We start from the raw sequence: 13,721 nt of genomic DNA, 5'->3' as shown, positions 1-13,721 counted from the left end.
ACTCCGACTAATGTATAATACTACAGAGCAGGGGGCAGCAATATCCCTTATAATCACAAGGGCAAGCAGCACTACTGCTCTCTCATTACTCCGACTAATGTATAATACTACAGAGCAGGGGGCAGCAATATCCCTTATAATCCACAAGGCAGCACACCTACTGCTCTCTCATTACTCCGACTAATGTATAATACTACAGAGCAGGGGGCAGCAATATCCCTTATAATGCCACAAGGCAGCACACCTACTGCTCTCTCATTACTCCGACTAATGTATAATACTACAGAGCAGGGGGCAGCAATATCCCTTATAATGCACAAGGCAGCACACCTACTGCTCTCTCATTACTCCGACTAATGTATAATACTACAGAGCAGGGGGCAGCAATATCCCTTATAATGCACAAGGCAGCACACCTACTGCTCTCTCATTACTCCGACTAATGTATAATACTACAGAGCAGGGGGCAGCAATATCCCTTATAATGCACAAGGCAGCACACCTACTGCTCTCTCATTACTCCGACTAATGTATAATACTACAGAGCAGGGGGCAGCAATATCCCTTATAATGCACAAGGCAGCACACCTACTGCTCTCTCATTACTCCGACTAATGTATAATACTACAGAGCAGGGGGCAGCAATATCCCTTATAATGCACAAGGCAGCACACCTACTGCTCTCTCATTACTCCGACTAATGTATAATACTACAGAGCAGGGGGCAGCAATATCCCTTATAATGCACAAGGCAGCACACCTACTGCTCTCTCATTACTCCGACTAATGTATAATACTACAGAGCAGGGGGCAGCAATATCCCTTATAATGCACAAGGCAGCACACCTACTGCTCTCTCATTACTCCGACTAATGTATAATACTACAGAGCAGGGGGCAGCAATATCCCTTATAATGCACAAGGCAGCACACCTACTGCTCTCTCATTACTCCGACTAATGTATAATACTACAGAGCAGGGGGCAGCAATATCCCTTATAATGCACAAGGCAGCACACCTACTGCTCTCTCATTACTCCGACTAATGTATAATACTACAGAGCAGGGGGCAAGCAATATCCCTTATAATGCACAAGGCAGCACACCTACTGCTCTCTCATTACTCCGACTAATGTATAATACTACAGAGCAGGGGGCAGCAATATCCCTTATAATGCACAAGGCAGCACACCTACTGCTCTCTCATTACTCCGACTAATGTATAATACTACAGAGCAGGGGGCAGCAATATCCCTTATAATGCACAAGGCAGCACACCTACTGCTCTCTCATTACTCCGACTAATGTATAATACTACAGAGCAGGGGGCAGCAATATCCCTTATAATGCACAAGGCAGCACACCTACTGCTCTCTCATTACTCCGACTAATGTATAATACTACAGAGCAGGGGGCAGCAATATCCCTTATAATGCACACGGCAGCACACCTACTGCTCTCTCATTACTCCGACTAATGTATAATACTACAGAGCAGGGGGCAGCAATATCCCTTATAATGCACACGGCAGCACACCTACTGCTCTCTCATTACTCCGACTAATGTATAATACTACAGAGCAGGGGGCAGCAATATCCCTTATAATGCACACGGCAGCACACCTACTGCTCTCTCATTACTCCGACTAATGTATAATACTACAGAGCAGGGGGCAGCAATATCCCTTATAATGCACACGGCAGCACACCTACTGCTCTCTCATTACTCCGACTAATGTATAATACTACAGAGCAGGGGGCAGCAATATCCCTTATAATCCACAAGGCAGCACACCTACTGCTCTCTCATTACTCCGACTAATGTATAATACTACAGAGCAGGGGGCAGCAATATCCCTTATAATGCACAAGGCAGCACACCTACTGCTCTCTCATTACTCCGACTAATGTATAATACTACAGAGCAGGGGGCAGCAATATCCCTTATAATGCACAAGGCAGCACACCTACTGCTCTCTCATTACTCCGACTAATGTATAATACTACAGAGCAGGGGGCAGCAATATCCCTTATAATGCACAAGGCAGCACACCTACTGCTCTCTCATTACTCCGACTAATGTATAATACTACAGAGCAGGGGGCAGCAATATCCCTTATAATGCACAAGGCAGCACACCTACTGCTCTCTCATTACTCCGACTAATGTATAATACTACAGAGCAGGGGGCAGCAATATCCCTTATAATGCACAAGGCAGCACACCTACTGCTCTCTCATTACTCCGACTAATGTATAATACTACAGAGCAGGGGGCAGCAATATCCCTTATAATGCACAAGGCAGCACACCTACTGCTCTCTCATTACTCCGACTAATGTATAATACTACAGAGCAGGGGGCATCAATATCCCTTATAATGCACAAGGCAGCACACCTACTGCTCTCTCATTACTCCGACTAATGTATAATACTACAGAGCAGGGGGCAGCAATATCCCTTATAATCCACAAGGCAGCACACCTACTGCTCTCTCATTACTCCGACTAATGTATAATACTACAGAGCAGGGGGCAGCAATATCCCTTATAATGCACAAGGCAGCACACCTACTGCTCTCTCATTACTCCGACTAATGTATAATACTACAGAGCAGGGGGGCAGCAATATCCCTTATAATGCACAAGGCAGCACACCTACTGCTCTCTCATTACTCCGACTAATGTATAATACTACAGAGCAGGGGGCAGCAATATCCCTTATAATGCACAAGGCAGCACACCTACTGCTCTCTCATTACTCCGACTAATGTATAATACTACAGAGCAGGGGGCAGCAATATCCCTTATAATGCACAAGGCAGCACACCTACTGCTCTCTCATTACTCCGACTAATGTATAATACTACAGAGCAGGGGGCAGCAATATCCCTTATAATGCACAAGGCAGCACACCTACTGCTCTCTCATTACTCCGACTAATGTATAATACTACAGAGCAGGGGGCAGCAATATCCCTTATAATGCACAAGGCAGCACACCTACTGCTCTCTCATTACTCCGACTAATGTATAATACTACAGAGTAGGGGGCAGCAATATCCCTTATAATCCACAAGTTCTCCAGAGGGAAACTGAGTAGAGAAATATAATGTACAGGAGTAATGCACACATAACATCTGTGCAATACCAGCAGCAGCAGCACTGACTGTCACTGACTGAGGGAGGGAGACACGCGGAGGGGGCGGGATCAGCGGGTGACGTCACGCAGTGTCACGTGGCCCCTGCCCGGTGACGTATGCTGAGGGAGGGGGAAGAGACAAGATGGCGGCGACGAGGATCTGAGCGGAGGGGGGAGCATAGGGCCGCCCATCACCGGGAGCATGGCCGCGGTGGAGCAGACAGGAGCGGCGGGAGGAGGCCGGACGTGGTGACCCGCCTGGAAGTGAGTGGTACCCTGATAGGATGGAGCTGGTGGCCGCAGGGTAACAGGGCCTCTGCCTATGGAGATTTCCTATGTGGGATACAGCAGGAGTACGGGTGGCCCTGTCACTCACCCTGACTACACCTGGGGAGGGGGTCACCTGTCTAGCATCCTGGCATTATACTCCAAGTACCACCCCTTGTCACTTAGCAACCCACACTATGCTGCCCTCCACTACCCCCACTATGCTGCCCTCCACCACCCAGCAACCCCGCTATGCTGCCCTCCGCCACCCAGCTACCCCCGCTATGCTGCCCTCCGCCACCCAGCTACCCCCGCTATGCTGCCCTCCGCCACCCAGCTACCCCCGCTATGCTGCCCTCCGCCACCCAGCTACCCCCGCTATGCTGCCCTCCGCCACCCAGCTACCCCCGCTATGCTGCCCTCCGCAACCCAGCTACCCCCGCTATGCTGCCCTCCGCCACCCAGCTACCCCCGCTATGCTGCCCTCCGCCACCCAGCTACCCCCGCTATGCTGCCCTCCGCCACCCAGCTACCCCCGCTATGCTGCCCTCCGCCACCCAGCTACCCCCGCTATGCTGCCCTCCGCCACCCAGCTACCCCCGCTATGCTGCCCTCCGCCACCCAGCTACCCCCGCTATGCTGCCCTCCGCCACCCAGCTACCCCCGCTATGCTGCCCTCCGCCACCCAGCTACCCCCGCTATGCTGCCCTCCGCCACCCAGCTACCCCCGCTATGCTGCCCTCCGCCACCCAGCTACCCCCGCTATGCTGCCCTCCGCCACCCAGCTACCCCCGCTATGCTGCCCTCCGCCACCCAGCTACCCCCGCTATGCTGCCCTCCGCCACCCAGCTACCCCCGCTATGCTGCCCTCCGCCACCCAGCTACCCCCGCTATGCTGCCCTCCGCCACCCAGCTACCCCCGCTATGCTGCCCTCCGCCACCCAGCTACCCCCGCTATGCTGCCCTCCGCCACCCAGCTACCCCCGCTATGCTGCCCTCCGCCACCCAGCTACCCCCGCTATGCTGCCCTCCGCCACCCAGCTACCCCCGCTATGCTGCCCTCCGCCACCCAGCTACCCCCGCTATGCTGCCCTCCGCCACCCAGCTACCCCCGCTATGCTGCCCTCCGCCACCCAGCTACCCCCGCTATGCTGCCCTCCGCCACCCAGCTACCCCCGCTATGCTGCCCTCCGCCACCCAGCTACCCCCGCTATGCTGCCCTCCGCCACCCAGCTACCCCCGCTATGCTGCCCTCCGCCACCCAGCTACCCCCGCTATGCTGCCCTCCGCCACCCAGCTACCCCCGCTATGCTGCCCTCCGCCACCCAGCTACCCCCGCTATGCTGCCCTCCGCCACCCAGCTACCCCCGCTATGCTGCCCTCCGCCACCCAGCTACCCCCGCTATGCTGCCCTCCGCCACCCAGCTACCCCCGCTATGCTGCCCTCCGCCACCCAGCTACCCCCGCTATGCTGCCCTCCGCCACCCAGCTACCCCCGCTATGCTGCCCTCCGCCACCCAGCTACCCCCGCTATGCTGCCCTCCGCCACCCAGCTACCCCCGCTATGCTGCCCTCCGCCACCCAGCTACCCCCGCTATGCTGCCCTCCGCCACCCAGCTACCCCCGCTATGCTGCCCTCCGCCACCCAGCTACCCCCGCTATGCTGCCCTCCGCCACCCAGCTACCCCCGCTATGCTGCCCTCCGCCACCCAGCTACCCCGCTATGCTGCCCTCCGCCACCCAGCTACCCCGCTATGCTGCCCTCCGCCACCCAGCTACCCCCGCTATGCTGCCCTCCGCCACCCAGCTACCCCCGCTATGCTGCCCTCCGCCACCCAGCTACCCCCGCTATGCTGCCCTCCGCCACCCAGCTACCCCCGCTATGCTGCCCTCCGCCACCCAGCTACCCCCGCTATGCTGCCCTCCGCCACCCAGCTACCCCGCTATGCTGCCCTCCGCCACCCAGCTACCCCGCTATGCTGCCCTCCGCCACCCAGCTACCCCGCTATGCTGCCCTCCGCCACCCAGCTACCCCGCTATGCTGCCCTCCGCCACCCAGCTACCCCCGCTATGCTGCCCTCCGCCACCCAGCTACCCCCGCTATGCTGCCCTCCGCCACCCAGCTACCCCCGCTATGCTGCCCTCCGCCACCCAGCTACCCCCGCTATGCTGCCCTCCGCCACCCAGCTACCCCCGCTATGCTGCCCTCCGCCACCCAGCTACCCCCGCTATGCTGCCCTCCGCCACCCAGCTACCCCCGCTATGCCGCCACCCAGCTACCCCCGCTATGCCGCCACCCAGCTACCCCCGCTATGCCGCCACCCAGCTACCCCCGCTATGCCGCCACCCAGCTACCCCCGCTATGCTGCCCTCCGCCACCCAGCTACCCCCGCTATGCTTGCTTCCGCCACCCAGCAACCCCCGTTATGATGTCCTCCGCCACCCAGCAACCCCCGCTATGCTGCCCTCCAGCACCCGGCATACCCTCTACCCTGTCCCCAGCAACTCCTGCTTAACTGCTGTCTATTCCTGCAACACTGAGGTGTCCTCTACGCTGCCCCAGCAACCCGTACTACGTTGCCCTCTAGAACCCTCCAGACATCCCTGCTGCGCTGCCCTCTATCCCCATAGCAGTCCCTGCTATCATGCCCTTTAATGCCGACCGGCACCCCTGCTAGCTTTTACGTCATTTACCATATAGGCAAATTAGCTACTGGCCTATAGCAGTATATAAATGTTTTTTTTTTTTTGTTATGCTACTATGTCTTTAACAAAAATAATGGGCAATATGTTGTTGGATAAAGAGCTTGAGGAGGGTGGTCAGTTACTAATATAAGGTATATTAGCTGTAACTGATGACACTAGCATCAACTCTAAGGGGGCGATTCAATTCAGCGCGATGTGGAATAGCCCCGGAAAGGAATTCCCAGAGTTATTGAAATGACTGCGCTGTAAAGTCCGACTACAGGAATTGTGCTTCACCCTCCTAAGGTGCGAGCAGAAATCCAACATAAGTACCGGCCTCGCTGCTGGTTTCTGGCTTAACGCGGTGCTAACAGCCTCGTGGCCGGCACTTTAGTCGGAGAATGCTGGGTGACTAAACACACAGCTTAAGGCGCGGTAACTGGCGTTCTCTGACTTAAGTGGTCCTAGTCAGACTTAACAACCTGGTCAATTGAATGTTGCCCTGCCCTTCCAACTCCTATCCTCAAGTGATCCCACTTACCTCCCATACGAAGTAACCCTTATATTATTATCCACACCCACCACTTACTAGCATCTAGCGGCCCCTTGTGCTTTTCTCATTCCCCTATATAGTATGTATGTATGTATGTATGTATGTATGTATGTAAAGATGGTTTCATAGTTTTATGATCATTTCTTCATATTGCAGCAACATGTGCCAGCAAGATATATTACAGCTTACAATTGGTGTTGAAGATGTGGGTTGTCAAACATACTTTAAATTTGTTACATTTGAAGAAGTAAGGAACAATTAAGGGCCTGATTCAGAGCCGGTCGCTATTTGCGCTCGCTCGTCCAGAAAATAGGGGTGGCTATTCAAATGAACCGTTCGCTGTTTGCGGTCTGTTCACGCCTCTAGGTCTGAACGAGCGAACAAAACTTGCGGTCGTTTTTTGGGAAACTACGCCCCCTGGCCGCTCGCATCCTACGTCATGTCCGCTATTTATTAGATTAATCGAGTACATCGAACAGGGTATGAGCTGCTCGCTATTCTTGTGGTTGGTTTTTGCTACCACAATTTTGCGAGCAGTTCTGGCTATAAAATAACCCAATGACGTGGTCAATGACGCTGCTGTTTTAAATATGCACACCCATAAAACGCCAGTTTTGACCTTTAGGCACGCCTGCGATCGGATCTCCACTCCCCGTTTTCAAGCACCTTCCCCTGTTACCACCCACATACGCCTCATTCTGTCACTCAAATTAGCAGGCATTCGCTATTTTGCGAGCACATGAATTTCGGCCGCACTGACTGGTTCGCGCATGCTTATATCGATCCGTACGCATGCGCAGTTTGGCAAGCATCGCTCGGAGCGAACGAGCTGCCGCTTACGAGTGGCTCTGAATCAGGCCCTAAGTGTTGAGTTTGGTCATGTTCTAAGTACTCTGTGAACAATCTGATAAGGAGCATAAAGATCTTTTATATTTAGCAATGTTTATCTGGCGGGTATTCACTGCCTGATTAAACAGAGTGATTGAACGATAACGACATCATTCTCGTTCAATCGCTCGTTAATCGGGCACAAATCGGGTATGCAAATGTTGGAAAAGACCAGCGATGAGCGCTCCTGCTGGTCGTTTCAGACATCAATCATCGCCCGAACATGCTGGTCAGTCTGCCGATAACGACAAATTGACCATGTTCGGGGATGATGGAGGGTGCCTACACTGAGCGACTCATCGTTCAGTGTAGGCACTGCAGGAGATGGGGAACGACGGTACGATTACGATGTCTTCCCTGGGTCCGGTAGTGGATGTGCGGCATTAGTCTATTTGCTGCCTGGTGCATGCAGTCAGGACATGACGGTATATTGTAGTGTTTGTTATTAATGACTATTGGTGGCTCTGTGAGACAGATGCCAATCTCATGCCACTGCTTTTCTCCACAGTAATGTGAGCTATGATCACAATTGGCATGTTTTGACCTGACGTAAATGAGTTTCATGTCTGCATTCTCTAAATACCTTACCTAAGTGATAGATTTAGCATCAGTATATAAAGCCATGTATTTCTTAAGCAGTATTTCTTGCAGCATTGTGTATACCAGGGATGGGGAACCTCCAGGCCCGGGGGCTGTATAAAGCCCGTGGAATCATTTGCTCTTGCCCTCTGAGCTTTTTTCTGCTAGCCTCATCTGGCTAGCAGGGTCCCTAGAATGGCAGCCTGCAGCCAGAATCTGTGCCGCATGGAGCTGCCATAAGACGCTTCAGGCAGTCACATCGCTGCCCTTACAGCTCCCCGGAACATCCTCAGGATGCTCCGGGCATTGCTGTAATCACCAGCGTTTGTGACCCCACCCCTGTGTGATGTCACATGGAGGGGTCGTGGCCTGCACCAACCCGTGAATAATGTTATATATATCAAAATTGCCCTAGGCAAAAAAAAAGGTTCCCCACCCTTGGTGTATACAATAGAAATATATTTCTACATTTGAAATCTAGTACCTGGTAGTTTATCGTCTGACTGTTTTTCTTCTGTAAATTGTTGCAGAATGCCAGTGTGTTGGTTACCAAATACAACTTCTTATTGTGTCCTGCCCTTGTACTAAAGTTTTAACATTACCATAACTTATACCACTTTCAGGCTTAAAATCCTTCAACCCGGAACACTTGACACGTGTTGAAGCCGGGCTACCCCTTTCACACTAAGGGGGGGCGACCCAGGTTGTTCCCGGGTCATCACCCTTCACACCTGACCTGGGTCTTTCGGCATTCAGTGGGCTCTTGGAGATGATCTTGTCTCCAAGCGCCACTGTACCCAGCCAATCCGTTTTGTTTTAGGCATTACCCCGGGTCATCAAGCCCAGGGCCGCACCTTTCACACTCGAGCCGGGTCATCGACCTGGGTTGCAAGTCCCCAGGAAAAAACGCACTAGCGTGCAAAGTCGCGGACCCGGGACTGTCAACTCGGGTTGCACCTGTCAGTCTTGCATCAGACCCGGGTTGATGTACGTTCATGCACAAAAACCTGGGTATTAGGCTTATGTCAAAAAGAGGATCTAGAAAAAAAACTATAAAATGACGGTTTGTTTACAACTATATGCTAGCAAAATGTTGAAAAACGCTTACCAGCGAGTGTACTTTTTTGACATTATTAGTGATTAGTAAAATCAATGTTTTGAAATAAATACCCTTGATTTTACCAATACAATTTAAGGACTCCGCACATCTGCCTGCTGATGATCTGATCTGGCGATCGGGGTATTGCGACAATCTGTCGCTGATGTATTAGGGCCTTTATTGCCGTGGTATAACACATGAGAAATAAGGTGGGCTGCGTAAATGCTTAATGCAACATTACAATACATAAGACCAGATAGATGTGAATGTGCTCTAAAATTGACCAAGCTAATAAGAATCTATTATGTGTAGAGTAAATACTGAAGGTGGTATCCAATTAGATATGATAACCAGTTTATGTGGTACAAGGTTCATGAGATAACTGGGTTTGGGCTGGCTCTCGTTGCTGATTTCTTTTCGCCTACTCTGACGTGGTGAAAAGTACAATCTAGTTTCAGGAATCTTGACTATCAACATATTTTTGGTTTCTGTATGTAATAGTAATTCTCAACATTTTTTTTTTATTTTTTTTTTTTAAGGTTTTTATGACCTTTACGACATATTTATATTTTTTCTCTATCTTTGCTGCTCTCCGGTGTGCTGTCTTTGGTCTCCTCTTCTCCTGCTGTAGCAGGCAATTCCAAACTCTGCTCCACCAGTCTCGCAAAGCTGCACCCTGGTCAAAATGGTGTCAGGACTACTTCCCAGTAACTCTTAAATAGCGGGGTGAGGTAACGGCAGGAAAGCAATAAGTTCCCACCCCCCACTCGCAGGATTGGTCTGTATTCAGGAGATTTTTCCGGAATCTCGCTTGCAGATGGATACCATGAAAACATCACAACTGAAAGTAGTAGTCTTTTCACGATGGCCGCGAAAACAAAAATATCGGGAGAATAGTGAAAATATTGCATCTAATTGGATACCCGCCATAGTGTGTACATGTGCATTTAATAGGGTAGTGAGACGGATTTGGGTCATTTCTTTTAGGGCAGTGTTTTCCACACTTGGGACCTGATTCAGAGCCGGACGCTCCTACCAGAGCGCTCGCTCTGAATCAGGACCCTCCTCCATGAAAATGGAGCGGCCTCCTGGCCGCTCGCATCAGCATATGCGAGCGGCCAAAAAGATGGTCGCGATGGTCTTGACCATCGGACTTGCGACGGAGACCCTGCGGTAGGGTCTCCCTGCCACAAGCCCTGGAGTGATTTTGGCTCTATCAGAGCCAAAATCACTCCCACTGACATCACTAGTGATGTCAGTGGGGCCAGCTTCAGACGGTAGGCGTTCCCATGGGAACGCCTCCGTCTGGCAGGCACGCCCACCAAAGGGGGCGTGCTGTCAACATCGACAGCACACCCCCGGAGCGATGGAAAGCCCGTCGCTCCCCGGAGCGATGGAAAGCCCGTCGCTCCCCGGGTCTCGCGCATGCGCACGACGGAGCTCCCTCCGTCATGCGCAGTGGGGAACATCGCCCCGCTTGCGAGCGTACTGCTGCTCGCGAGCGGGTCTGAATGACCCCCTTGGTCTTCAAGGTCAGGTTTTAAGGATATCCATACTTTATGTACAGGTGGCATAATTATTACAAAAGTCCGCTTAATTGAACCATCTCTAATCAAGCCTTGATATCTTTAATACCTGGACTATTATGGTGGCTGCGCACATAGTGATATTTTTATCCGATCTGGCCGATTCTGACACATTGGTACGACAGATCGTGTAAAATATGGGCAAATCGTGAGTAAATCGTGAGTCCCCACTCACAATCACGACACGATGCGTGTCCCTGCTGGTCGCACATCGCATCGTCAGATCTGCCGTGCAGTAGGGCAGATCTGACAATCTAGGACGCGATGCACTGTGACAGTCTGACTGCAGGAGAGATCGTGTACAGAGCTGCTGGGGAGAGTTTCAATGGAAATCGTACACATCGGCTGATCGTGTGCACATCGCCATGTGTGTGGCCACCTTTACGGTGCCTTGAGGACCGAGTTTTGGAAACTCTTCTTTAGGATTAGAGGTGAATTCATTGGGTCACCTGTTCCATTGGAGGGAAATATTCATAACATGAACTATTGGGGTAATTGTCAGCTGGATGTTAGTGCAATATGATGTGATGTGACGGAGGATGATTGGCACTCCATGGGGGGGGGGCAGGGAAATGTCTGTTAGTCGGCCACGGCTGGGCATACACTGCCCGATGCGGCTAACGTTTTCCTTTGCAGGTATCGCATCGGACGGGCATGCTAGGCGATCCAGCATGCCCAACCTATCGACATTTAACCCTCGGTCGGACACGCACACTACAATTATCAGGGTGATCCGCGGATATCAGACGGATGGGCCCGATAATTGTTTGTACAAAACACCATTTTTTATTTATTTTTTCCATTGTGTCAGTTTTCGCTAGCAACAAACAAGCCGTAGTGTTACTGGGTTGTGCTGGTTAATGGCTTTGTTCTAGGTTATAATTATTTATCATATTGAGCATGCATCTGTGGCAGGAGTAAGGTGTACTCTAGTATCACCTGCATTGTTTCCACAAGGACAGGCTGTCTGCCTATAATAAGGGTGCTCATCTGTTCCCATTGGCAGCATGTTAGTGGGATTGGTTTTATGTGTCCCTATTGAAAAACTGTGTTCCTGAGCAGCAATTGTGATTTAACAGGCTGCTTCTTTGTAACTGCGATCTCTCTCCATTGGCGGAGGTGAGCTGAACATGCAGAGTAAATCCGTTATTACCTTTCATGCGCTGATTTGCATCATACACCCAAAACTTCTTATAGGACATCAGTAAACAGAAGTGTATAAAAACCATCAGACCGTTTAGTTTGGCTGTGTCTTTTATTCTTTTTATATATAATAACGTATACAGGCATTTGCTAACCGTAACCAGCACTCACGTAAATGTGATTCAGGACAAAATAAGTTATTTTAGTTCCGGCGAAAGTGTCCAGTGTGGATCTACGATTGTCAATACAATTTGTGCTCTTTCATTTCCATGTGGCAGAAGCATGATGTGTGCCTTAATATGGCAAAATGAAAACATAAGCAGCTCATTTTTATAGAACACACCATCATGTTTACTTCCTGTGGTTATTTATTTATTTTTTTGTGTTTCCTGTTTTTGATTAGGGATGTAGTCACAACAATATGCTGTCATTAGCAGGGGGGGGGGGCAATGAGCGGCCCCCCAGATGTTGTGAAACTATTTGGCCATGCTAAAACTGTTGCAAGGCATGCTGGGATTTGAAGTTCAACAACAGCTGGAGGGAGGCTTATTGCCCACCCCCTGCATTAGTGCAATGGGATTCTAAAGCTGGGTACACATGAGGCGATATTTCGCCCGATCTGACGAATTGGGCCGACATATCGTCTAGTGTGTACCCACTATGTCAGCCGTGGGGTCCCGCAGGGTTGTCAGCACCATCGTCTGGTCGGCCCTACATGCAGCCTAATCTGACGATGAGACTGAAGACCCCGTGCAGCAGGGGCTGACATATCGGGCGGTTGAGCACAAATTTTCTACTGTGTACCTGTTGGTCCATCGGGGGGGGGGGGGGTGTCGGTCGCATCGCTGGGTACACACACTGCTTAATGTGTACCCAGTGTAAATCTCCCTGCAACTGGAAAATGTTAATAAATGTTGCAAAAGGCAGGAGGTGTTAGTCAGATGCAGTTCTAGTGGGACGAGGTAGTTACATCATATATTGAGGGGGTAGTTATTTAACAGTGAAACAGTCAAACTTCCCCACAATATTTTACACTTCTTCAGAAATCAGGTTGGTGTAATATCCACAAATGTGTAAACTGAAAAGATGTGGCAATTTTTTTTTACTTTGCTTAATGCTTTGGTTAGTCATAGACAGGGACATGCACAGTATATTTTATTTAATGCGCCTATATACAGTCTTAATTGTTCTGAGACAACAAGAAAGCTCTCTGGGGCCTATTCAATTTAGCGCGATGCCCGGATGTGCACATATTAGCCATATACCGCAGTGTTCTCCCCAGAAAATGTTGCCAGCAGGGTGGCATCAAGAAGAAGCTGGGTGGCGGCCTTGGCAATAATTAAATGTTTACATTTTTACCTTTTATATTTAAACTTGAGATTAACATTTAATATATTCTTCTCTTCGAAGAGGCCCAGTTGTCTGCAGCTTTTTCATAATGAAAGTCTTGATCGGGTCCCTCTAGTGACATCAGCATCAGGTTATTTTGTTTGCTCTGCTTCATGCGATTCTTTAAACGGCTTCTAATTGGTTTTAGAGTATAAAATCCTTAGAGCTGACCAGATACTGCCCACTTACTTTTTGGACACACATACATTTTTTCTTAAGAGCAGCCCAAATACTGCCCCACTTGCTATCTGGACACAGATGGCAGCACTACCCAGATACTGCCCCACTTGCTATCTGGACACAGATAGACAGCCACTCTTGCTGGGTGGGCACAGATGGCAGCACTGCCCAGATATTGCCCCACTTGCTGTCTGGACTAATAGCCAGTCTAGATT

At 50.6% G+C, this 13,721-nt stretch overlaps 1 protein-coding gene across 1 annotated transcript in view; it reads left to right on the top strand.

Annotated features, from left to right (window-relative positions):
• The first annotated feature begins 3,272 nt into the window (after positions 1 to 3,272).
• Positions 3,273 to 13,721, top strand: part of BTBD7 (BTB domain containing 7) — a 44,663-nt gene continuing 34,214 nt past the window's right edge. Inside the window, exon 1 of the mRNA XM_088462978.1 lies at positions 3,273 to 3,401. The gene's annotated coding sequence lies outside the window, so the exon portion shown is untranslated. The remainder of the gene's footprint in view (positions 3,402 to 13,721) is intronic.

Source organism: Taudactylus pleione, unplaced genomic scaffold (genome assembly GCF_031769625.1).
Source record: "Taudactylus pleione unplaced genomic scaffold, aTauple2 ptg001303l, whole genome shotgun sequence".
Taxonomy (NCBI): domain Eukaryota; kingdom Metazoa; phylum Chordata; class Amphibia; order Anura; family Myobatrachidae; genus Taudactylus; species Taudactylus pleione.
The sequence above is the reverse complement of the archived record's forward strand: the minus strand, read 5'-3'. Positions and strand labels throughout refer to the sequence as shown.